Source organism: Benincasa hispida, chromosome 12 (assembly GCF_027475165.1).
Source record: "Benincasa hispida cultivar pf3 chromosome 12, pf3_genome.v1.1, whole genome shotgun sequence".
In the NCBI taxonomy this organism is placed as follows: Eukaryota; Viridiplantae; Streptophyta; class Magnoliopsida; order Cucurbitales; family Cucurbitaceae; genus Benincasa; species Benincasa hispida.
Window position 1 is genome coordinate 35,332,687 of NC_143489.1, and position 10,765 is coordinate 35,343,451.

The 10,765-nt window shown below is 34.2% G+C and overlaps 1 pseudogene; it reads right to left on the minus strand.

Moving 5' to 3' along the window:
* Positions 1-8,426: 8,426 nt before the first annotated feature.
* LOC150031963 (secreted RxLR effector protein 161 pseudogene) lies at positions 8,427-9,038 on the minus strand (annotated as a pseudogene).
* Between the last annotated feature and the right edge of the window lie 1,727 nt (positions 9,039-10,765).

A 10,765-nucleotide genomic window follows, 5' to 3' on the forward strand; every position in this document is an offset into this window, starting at 1 on the left:
TATTTTAATGACAAGTTTTTTATATGCTTAATTCTTCCACTACTCTTAAATTTGTACTGATTAAATATTTGCATCTTTTATCCTACATATTATTATAAAAAAAATAATTTCTCATGTGAACTTTTTTTTTAAACAATACTTCGGTATGTACTTATTTTTGTATATTTTACTCTAATCATTCATGACAACAAAATTTTAATTTTTTTTTAAGGAGTAGAAAAAGTTTCTTACTTGAAAAATTATGATTAGACGATTAGATGACGTGTACAAAAATAATGTAAACTCGGATATACTCAAGTATCTTTTTCGATTTTTCTTTTCCAACATAATTGGACTGGGTTAGATTGAAATTAGTGCAATCCATGGTACACTCAATAGGGCTCTTTTAATAAGCAAAATTTTAGATGCATTTTAAGTTATGCCCGTTTTATATAGTTCATTCAATTATTCAATTACATTATGTTGCGTCATAATTTTTTTTTTACAATATTTGAGTATGCATCTATCTTTGTGTATTTCACTTTAATCACTCAACAAAATTTTTAAATGATTTTAAAAAGGAAGTATAAATGATTTTTTACGTGATAAACTATAATCAGACAATTGACTGAGATACATAAAAGTAGTGTAAGCTAAGATGTATCAAAATATTTTTCTATTTTTTCCTTTTCTATATAATTAGAGCAAACTAAAATTAATGTGACCTTATTATGTGATAAATTTTTTGATAATAATTACACCTTTGGGAAAAGCATGAAAAAAAAAAAAAGACTCGAATGGTACGATCCCTCCCTCATCCCATAATGAAAGGGACGATCTCGTAGTTCTTGATCTGTGAAGATACGTTGTTAGGTGCTCTGTTTTATTTTCCCAATGAGGCCGAACCTAAACCTGTGCTCGAGAGATAACTGTCCATATACTGATAAGGGATGTATGGATTTTCGAGAAGAGAGGAGCCGAAGTGGTCCCTTCCGAATCGTCCGGATCGCACGAGTGAATAGAAAGTTGGATCTACATTGGATCTCACCTGCATCACCCCATCTATCCTCCTGAGGAGAAGCACAATAATAGAAGTTGTATTTATTTATTTATTTTTTTTAGCTGCACTAAAACTAATAGTCTAAGATACAGTAAGGATGGCTCTATTAACGAGGCATTAGAAAAATTTTCAACTTTTGGATTTTGTTATGAGGCAAAATGTGGAAATTTGTTTTCTTTTATAACTATTTAACGTGGCTCTTCTTGGGAGTGTTGATTTTGGATTTGAAGTTGGGTCAGTTATTATTGTTGTTTTATGTCTAATATAATGAAGAAATTACAAAACAAATTTCCATATTTTATTGAAAAAAATTTGATATTACAATAGTATGGATTATTTTTTATTTTGCTTTTATTTATTACTCATCAAAAGAAAAAAAAAAAAAAAAAGTATGAGATTCACTAATATAAAAAGATTATTGAAACGAATTTCTAATGTAAATAAAGTGAATATATTACTCTTAGAGTACTATAAATTTTCGATTAAATTTTGACACCTCCATCTCTTCATCGTTATGTGGCCGATTTATTTTCATAATAAGTATTTGAAAATTTATTTTGATTTTATACGATCAACAGTCTTAACCTTTTACAACAAGTCATTTCTTGTGTTTTTGTATAGTCCCATCTGTGTTCCTTTTGATCTTAAACACCCATTTACATCCAACAAGAACTTGGAGTTGTAAGGAACTAAGGTCCAAGTGTTGTTCTTATTTAGAACATCCATCTCTAACTGATTGTAGAGCCTCACACACTGTCCTTGGTTCCTGATCATAAAAAATGTCTACATGGTAAGAAAGATAACTATAGGTTTTTGGTTTGAAAATACCACTTTTGGAACGAATTTTCATTGAATGTAGTGAAATCTAGGAGCTTTGTTTAGGTACCAAGACATTGTGGTCAAGATTTGTAGGAGGATTCTCTACTTCATCATTTGGTTGAGATAAAATCTCCGAATTTGGTTCTATTGGAAGTGGACTCTCTGCTGAAACATGGCGTTTAAAATGACAATTGACTAACTCATCAGTATGTGATTGAGATACATGACTTAAGCTACATTTGGTTTTGTGTACTGGAGGTTTCACCCTCTTGAATTGGAAAGGCAACACAAGAGATGATTGTGTTGTAGAATTGCTGTTTAACAAGTGAGTTGGTTAAGACACCATTTTTAAAGGAAAAATCTTGTTCATTGAAGACACCATTTTTAAAATGACAATTGACTAACTCATCAGTATGTGATTGAGATACATGACTTAAGCTACATTTGGTTTTGTGTACTGGAAGTTTCACCCTCTTGAATTGGAAAGGCAACACAAGAGACAATTGTGTTGTAGGACTGCTGTTTAACAAGTGAGTTGGTTAAGACACCATTTTTAAAGGAAAAATCTTGTTCATTGAAGACTATATACCTAGACACATATACTTTTCCACTTGAGTTGGGACACTTATACCCTTTGCGTGCTTCACTATAGCCTAGGAAAACACATTTTGTGCTATGAAATTGAAACTTATGTGTTTGATAGGGTCTAAGATAAGGAAAACATGCACTTCTGAAAACCCTTAAAAGATTATAATATGGTTTTCTCCCAAAAGTCTTCTCCCATGGTGACATTAAACCTAAAACAGGTGTAGGGAGCCTATTTATAAGGTATACAATGGGAACAAAGGCTTCCCACAAATATCTCAATGGCATTGAGGCTTGTGCAAGCAAGGTTAGGCCTATTTCAACTATATTTCTATATTTTTTCTCAACTATACCATTTTATTGTCTTTTATGTGGACATGGATTCTAAACTCTATCCCACGTTATTTTAGGAAGTTTATGAAACTCCTAACTCTCTTCCCTAGTCAGCTTGTAAGGTTTTGATTTTCTTTTCTAATTTGTTTTCAACTAATGTTTTGTATTGCATAAATACTTGAAGTATTTGTCCTTTTTGTTTGAGTGGATAGATGTATGTTAGTCTAGTGTGACTATTTACAAAACTTATATAGTAAAGATATCTAGAAATGGAAGCTAAGGGCGAAGGTACCCAGAGGTCATAAGCTACTAACTCAAGTGGTTCTCGTGCATGGAAATTTGAATTTTTAAAGGGAAGAGCATGAGACTTACCAAACTGACATGCATCACAAAAGGAAATTTCATTACCAAAAGCAGTAACACTTACATGATTAAAACCATGACCCAAGATCTTTTTTTATGGGTAGCCCAACCTTTATTGCCATACATCTTTCGAGACCTTAGATTGACCTATGAAAGAAAAACTTACAAACTCGCCTACATGAATTTTAGAACTTGACTTCAGACAATGAAAAACTGACACGGACTACTTTTTGGACGAAGCATTAGACGAAGCAACTTGAGGAATTTTGACTTGACTTGGTTTAGATTTGATTAAAGGAAGATTTAGTTGATAAAGCCCATTCTTAAGAGTTCCTTCTAGCAACACCTTCTTTGTTTCCTTGTCCTTAACTAAACAAAAAGAAAAATGAAATTCAACAAAACAATGATTATTAGCAGTCAACTTAGAAATAGTTAGCAAATTTCATTTGATTTAAGGGGCATACAAAATATTTTTTAGTACAAGACTAGAGGAATTTGGTGGCTGAATTTTCACAAGATTATGGCCTACATGTGAGATAGAATTTGGTTACCATTAGCTACAATTAGCTTTCTCTTACCATCATAACCAACCTTGATATTTGGATTTCCCAAGTCGACAGTAATGTGGTTGGAGGCACCAGTATCAATCAACTAAGCTGGATTAATCACAACTTCTGGGGTGGCAATGTATGCAGCACTTCTATTCCCATTCTTTTGAGCATTGGATAAGGAAGCTCCACTGTACAAGCCAACAAATTCACATTGAAACCTCTTGAAACTGTTGGGGTTTGTGCCCTAAAGTCTCGTGTCCTGTAGTTTGTAAACAATTTTGTACGAACGCTTGTGATGTATAATATATATGATATTTACTTCACTTCTTGACTTTATACATTTAGATGTTTTTATTTTACCACAAACCAATAAACTTAGTATTCATGGTTGTCTTTATGTAACTTAAGCATGTATGTAGTGACATACAAGTGGATTATGTCTTAAGTGACATCCAAAATGGTCTGTAGTATATGGATATAGGAGGGAAACCTTATCCTGGAAATGCTACAGACATGGCTCGCTTTGTGGAATAGTTACAAGTGTTGTGACTTGTCACAGATGGTCTGATCCTGATCATTCGTGTAGGAGACATACGAGCGGGGGTGTTCTATACAAAGAGTTTGTATAAGACATGACCACGAAGTGTTAACATCTCGTCATATAACTTCGTTCATGACAGAGACTTCACTTCACTAGGATGACCATAGGTAATATGACCTCAATCCATAGGTCCATAAGGTCCCCTTGGTAGCTTGAAGGGTTATCGTACTAATGATTGGTTATATCCGATGGACATAGAAATATATCTATGGTAAGAAGAGTTCAACTGTCAGTCTTTAGTGGAATGCCTAGCAGTTAACAGATGGTGGATATCGTGGCTAAAGAGTTTAGTTAGTTATTCATGTATCGTTAGAGCTTCGAGCCATAGGTCCATAAAGTCCCCTTGGTAGCTTGGATACAAGTTGAGAATCAGTTTCTGGGTCAGTTTGAAATGTTCAAATTGAAAAGAGGGAGTTCGATTATATATGATATAATTGAACTAGTTAATCATATATTATATAATTAACTTTATGTATGAGATACATTAATTTGGAGAAAATTGGATATACATATGATTTATATCTAGGAGGAAAAATACTATGGTTAATATATGATATTAATCCATAGGTTATGAATATAATGTGATTATATTCATTGTCTATTAATTAAACGGTCAAGGGATAATAGGTCAGCGTCTCTTCTATTTTCATAGTGGATGAGTAAGTTGAAGAACCGCTTTGAGACGCTTAAATAGCTCACAGTGTGTTAAGCATTAGATGTGTACATAGTGTTGAAGTGTGTCATTGCTTAGTAAAATCAGTGCATATATGATAGTGCTGAGCGATCGCTTAACGCTTACAACTGCGCATGCTATTTACTAAACGATCATTTAATTTTTTTTTCTAAGCGATCATTTAGCGCCCGATATTTACTAAACGATCGTATAGACAAGTAGACAATCACTTAGCTTTTCTTACACAATTGTTTAGACGGTCGCTTACCTTTTCCTACATGATCGTATACTTCACCTAAACGATCAAGCATTTTGTCTATATGATAGATGAGCCTTTCTCCCACTTGCTTAATCGTTGTATATGATCTCCCTTCCTCCTCCCCTCTACCAAATCCGAACAAAGCCCACCCTTTGGATTCTCACTCCTAGAATACTGAGGGCTCTTACTGGTGGTGTCGTCCTCATTTCCTTCTGTTCGTGTGGAGACTATTCATGGTAGACGATTGGGTGTTGTTGAACGATTTCTTATCATTCCAGCGAAAACGAGATTTGCTGTGAAGAAAAGTCTTCAACTGGTATGATCTCTCAGTCTCTTATTTATTGATTCTTTAAGCATGCTAGTAATTTAGCTTTACTAGCATGCTTAAAAGATCAATAAATGTATATGTGAAAATTCTATCACAATGAATTGGAAAGATCCGCTTCCGCTTGTAGGTACTCTTGAATAAGAGTTCCTTCAGAAACACACAACAGTAATATGTCCATATTTACCATACAGTTGGTAGGTCGGTTTTGACCCATTACTTCTATTATTTCCATTTCTACCACGTTTTCTACCTCTTTCATTTATGCCATGATGATTTCTGTCTTGATTTGGTTATTGATATGGTAGAGCTTGTTGATTGAAGACATAGTTGGCATTCAAGAGCTCTACATTCTCATTTATAATAACCACATTTAACTACATAAGGGTATTCTCAAAGGTTAGTAAAGTAGAGTGAAATTCATACCAAGAAACATATTCCTTACCTTAAAGTTGGCAAACTATAGGAATGTATTTAGCTTCTAATCCAGACAACACACAAGACATTAAGTAATTTAGGGTTACCGGTTCTCCTACTAGCTTCAAGCTTTCAGACGTTTGCTTTATAAATGTCAAGTATTTTGACATTCTCATGGCACCTTTCCTGGTTGTCTATAAAACTTGCCTTAATTGGATTATTCTTACTCTATCGGCAGCTCCATATTGTTCCTCTAAAGCACACCATACCTCTCTTGTGGTCTTGAGTTCTACAACCTTACTGGCTACTGAAGGAGTCATGGAACGAAGCAACTAGTCCAACAATGCTTGGTCTGTAGCTCCCCATTCACTAAAGTTTGGATTGGTGATTTTTTCTAATGTTCCTTCAACTGGTTTGAGGAGTTTATCTGGTTATAGTTTTGTACCTAACATAAAGCCTTATACTTTCTGTTCTCTTAAGATGGCAAGAACCATTCCTCGCCAAAGTGAGTAGTTCCTATCATCCAATCTCATAGTTAAAATGGTGTCGAGAAGGTGGCCAAGGGATGAGGAAGAATTGGCTTTTGTAACAATAGTTAGGAGTGTGGACATACTATCACTGATGGTCATGACGTCGTTTGCTAGAGTGCTCTGATACCAAGAAACAATCCCAGCTTTGACAAAATAGACAAATGAGAGTAAAGTGTTGTAGATGCAATATACTCTGATAGTTCCACACTATATTCACCTTCACAATATAAGAATATATATATACAAATGATACGAATACAAAGCTCAAATTCTATGAATTAAATTTCTCCTGAATTCTCGTTGAACAATGTAAGTATATTTATTCATAGCCAAAGCGAGCATAGCTAACTTAAATTCGATAAGGTTGTTGGCCATGATATTTGTGGTTTGAATCCCTCCATTTTTATTGTACTAAAAAAATATGTTTATTCGTGATGAAAAAAAAAGCCAAAGTAATTCTCATAAAAATAGATAGAGAAAATTCTCATAAAAATATATGGAGAAAAGAGTTGAGAGACGAGCGAAGTTTTCTTCATTCCTAAAATTTTTTTTCCTATGTCGTTTTTCAAACATCCATTTATGAGGTCAATAATGACGGTGCTTCTATTTCATAATTTTTGGTAACTATAATTTGTTGATGATTGTTATTTGTGATTTTTATAATATTTTATCATAAAAACTCATGAGAGATACACCCTTTACATAGAAGTAGGCTTCTAGATTTGTTGTTTGATATTAGGTACTTTATAAAATGTCTATCTCTTCTTTTTTAAAACATGCAATTTTAGAGTTAATTTTTGATAACAATTTTTGAAAATAAGTATATCAACATATTTTCATCATTTTTTTCCAAAATTTTTACTTTAAAAAACATAAATTACAAATAGGTGACGAGCCAAATAAGACTTTAGATATTCCTTAGTTGTGACGAATCTTGAATCTTAAATGAACTTATATTTACTAATATAATAAAAAGTAAAAGTGATTTATTTATGATAGACTATACCAATTTTGAGTGTGTTCGTCCGATTTTGACCAAAATTGATGACCAATCTGTTGGGCTGTCTTCAGTACGAAGTGGCCTTTTTCATGAAACACCTGACGCTCAAACTAAAGAAAACCAATCTGCTTTGAAAACCACCTGATATTACAAGCTGAATCAAAACTATATGTTGAAAGCATAATCCGTGTGAAAGCACTTTTTGACCCTACACATTGATGGCCAAGATTAGACTACAACATTCACTTGTCTGAAGGCTTTAAATGACTATCTCACTTTTTAAATTCTTTCTATTTCAGAGAGCTCGAGGGGGAGGGAAGAACAATGGTGAAATGTTGTCAATTTTCTTAATGAGATCTGAGGAAGATGAAGATCAAATTGCTATGCATGAAGAGTAAAGAGAAGGGGAAGAAGGAAGACACCAGTCTTTAACGTGGTTTAGCCATATAAGAACCTACATCTACGGGGGAGTAGAGATTTATTAAATCTTGTAGAGTTTCTTAAAGAATACAGATAAATAGCCAGGATTCTTTCTTTAGTTTTATGTACATTCAATCAGCTAGCTAAGCTGTACTTATATAGAACTTTACAAAGAACTGTTATAACAAACTTGTAAAGTGATTTCAATAGTATTCCATAATAAATCTCCACCTTGAAATGAAATTTATCAAGTTCCTTTTCAGCTCCTTTTTTTGCTAACCCTTTCTTCTTCATCCTTTGTCTCTCAGCTCAAACCCAATAATGTCGAGGCACTTCTAAAGTTTGAGTTGGGTCACTGCCTTGTTAGCATGCCAGAGACGTTCTTTGAGGTATGGATCTTTAACACCTCTATTTTCCATTCTTCTATCTGCTCCCTTATAAAATGATATTTAACATCAATATGCTTTGTACGATTATGATATTGTGGATGTTTTGATAAGTGTATAGTACTTTAGTTATCATAGTATATCTTGACTGTATCTTGTTTGATTCCAAAGTCTAGTAGTAATCCTTTGAGCCATAAACCCTCATTTACAGCTTCTGATAGTGTGTATCCTTTGAGCCATAAACCTTCCTTTACAGCTTCTGATAGTGCTATAAACTCAGCCTCAGTGGTTGGAAGAGCTACTACATACTGTAAAGTAGCTTTCCAACTAAGTACACAGCTCCCATATAGGAAGACATAGCCTGATAGAGACCTTCTTTTATCGAAGTCCCCTGCATAGTCTGAGTCAATCAAGCCTATTAGCTTAGGATCACTGTTAAATGATTGTTGGTATAGCAGTCTGGCACTCATAGTGCCTTTTAAGTACCTCATAATCCACTTGGTTGCCTCCCAATGCCTTTTGCCAGTGTTAACTATGTACCTGTTGACCAGACTTATAGCATAAGCAATATCTGGCCTTGTAGAAATCATAAGATACATCAGACTTCCCACTGCTTGGGAGTAGAAAACAGTAGATATTTGTTTTAAGTGCTCAATATCTGTTTCTTTTGGTGAATTTTCTGCTAATAGTTTAAAATGATGAGTTATTGGTGTGTTAACTATTTTAGCTTCTGCCATATTGTATTTCTTGATTAATTTCTCACAAATTATGATTGATGAATGCTTAACTTGAATGTTGACTTGTCTCTGTTGATGTCTATGCCTAATATTCTGCTTGCACTGCCCATGTCTTTCATTTCGAATTCTGATTTTAACAAGTCTTTACTAGCTTTAGCTCTTTCATGGTAGTTCCTGCCAGTAGCATATCATCTACATATATGAGTAGCAATAGGTATTAGAGTTTATATAGACACAACTGTCATAGGAGCTTTTAGTAAATCCATTCTTTTGTATAAAGTCATTGAATCTTCTATTCCAGCACCGAGGAGATTATTTAAGTCCATAGATAGACTTCTTTAGTAGGCAGTAATGATCTTCCTTTTCATTGACTTCATAACCTTTAGGTTGACACATATAAATGATTTCATCTAGAAAACCATATAGGAAGGTTGTCTTAACATCAATTTGTTCCAGCTTTAGATCTTGTTGAGCCACAATAGATAATAGAAGCCTGATTGAAGTCTGTTTGACCACAAGGGAAAAAATATCGTTGTATTCAATACCGTGTCTTTGAGTGAATCCCTTTGCAACTAACGTAGCTTTATATCTAGGTCCTTGAACATTTAGAACACCTTCTTTATACTTGTACACCCACTTGGATGCAATAAGCTTGCACCCTTTAGGTAATTGAACTAGGTCCCAAGTGTCATTTCTTATAAGAGACTCAACTTCATTTTTCATAGCCTCTATCCATTTCCTTGCCTCAGCACAACTCACTGCCTCTTCAAAAGTAGAAGGATCTGGCTCACTATCTAGTTTTAAGGCATTTAAAGCTAGATTGATGTAGTCATCATACCTTGAGGGTGGTACTATAGTTCTCTTTTGTCTGTCTCTAGCTAGGCTATAATCCCTTAGGTCTGGTCCCTCTTTCTCAGAGTCTGATATTGTCTCCTCCCGTTCTTCTCCATGGCGAGTAAACTGGCTACAAGTATGATTAGTATCTGAGCTTGAGGGATCTGTTGTAGGCAAGAAAGAGTGTTGCACCTCAATTATCTCTGTCCTCTCTTATGGTGTTGATTCATTTGAGTTAGGCCTTTGCATAAACATTTCAGTCTTTCTAAAAATGACATCTCTGCTTATTACACACTTCTTCTCAGTAGGATGCCACAATTTAAAGCCTTTCATTCCTTCAGTGAACCCCAAAAATATACATTTTACTACATGGGCAACTAACTTTCCTTTGTTCTGATGTAAAAAACCTGTGCACTCAAACACCCTTAGGTTATTTAGGTTAGGTGGATGTTTGGTACACCTTTCTTTTGGAGTGAGTATATTAAGTGAGGCATGAGTGTAGGGATTGGTGTCCTAATTCTCCCAGAGTCTTGTTGTTTTGTAAAGATATACATTTTTAAATGAATAAAATAAGTGTTATTTAATTCTGGCATTTACTCATATCCAATAAACAAAGCTCCTTGGTTATCTTATGTGAACTTAAGCATGTATATGTGATATACAAGTGGATCATGCCTTAAGTGATAACCTAAATCGGTATGTAGTATAAGGATTAAGGTGGGATACCTGATCCTAGTAACACTACGGATACGGTCCTCTTTGTAGAGGTTTACAAGTGTTGTAAACTACTACAAATGGTTGATCTTGACCATTCATGTGGAGACGTGGAGCGAGGGGGTCCTATACAAAGAGTTTGTATAAGACCTAGACCACGAAATGGCTAGACTTTGTAT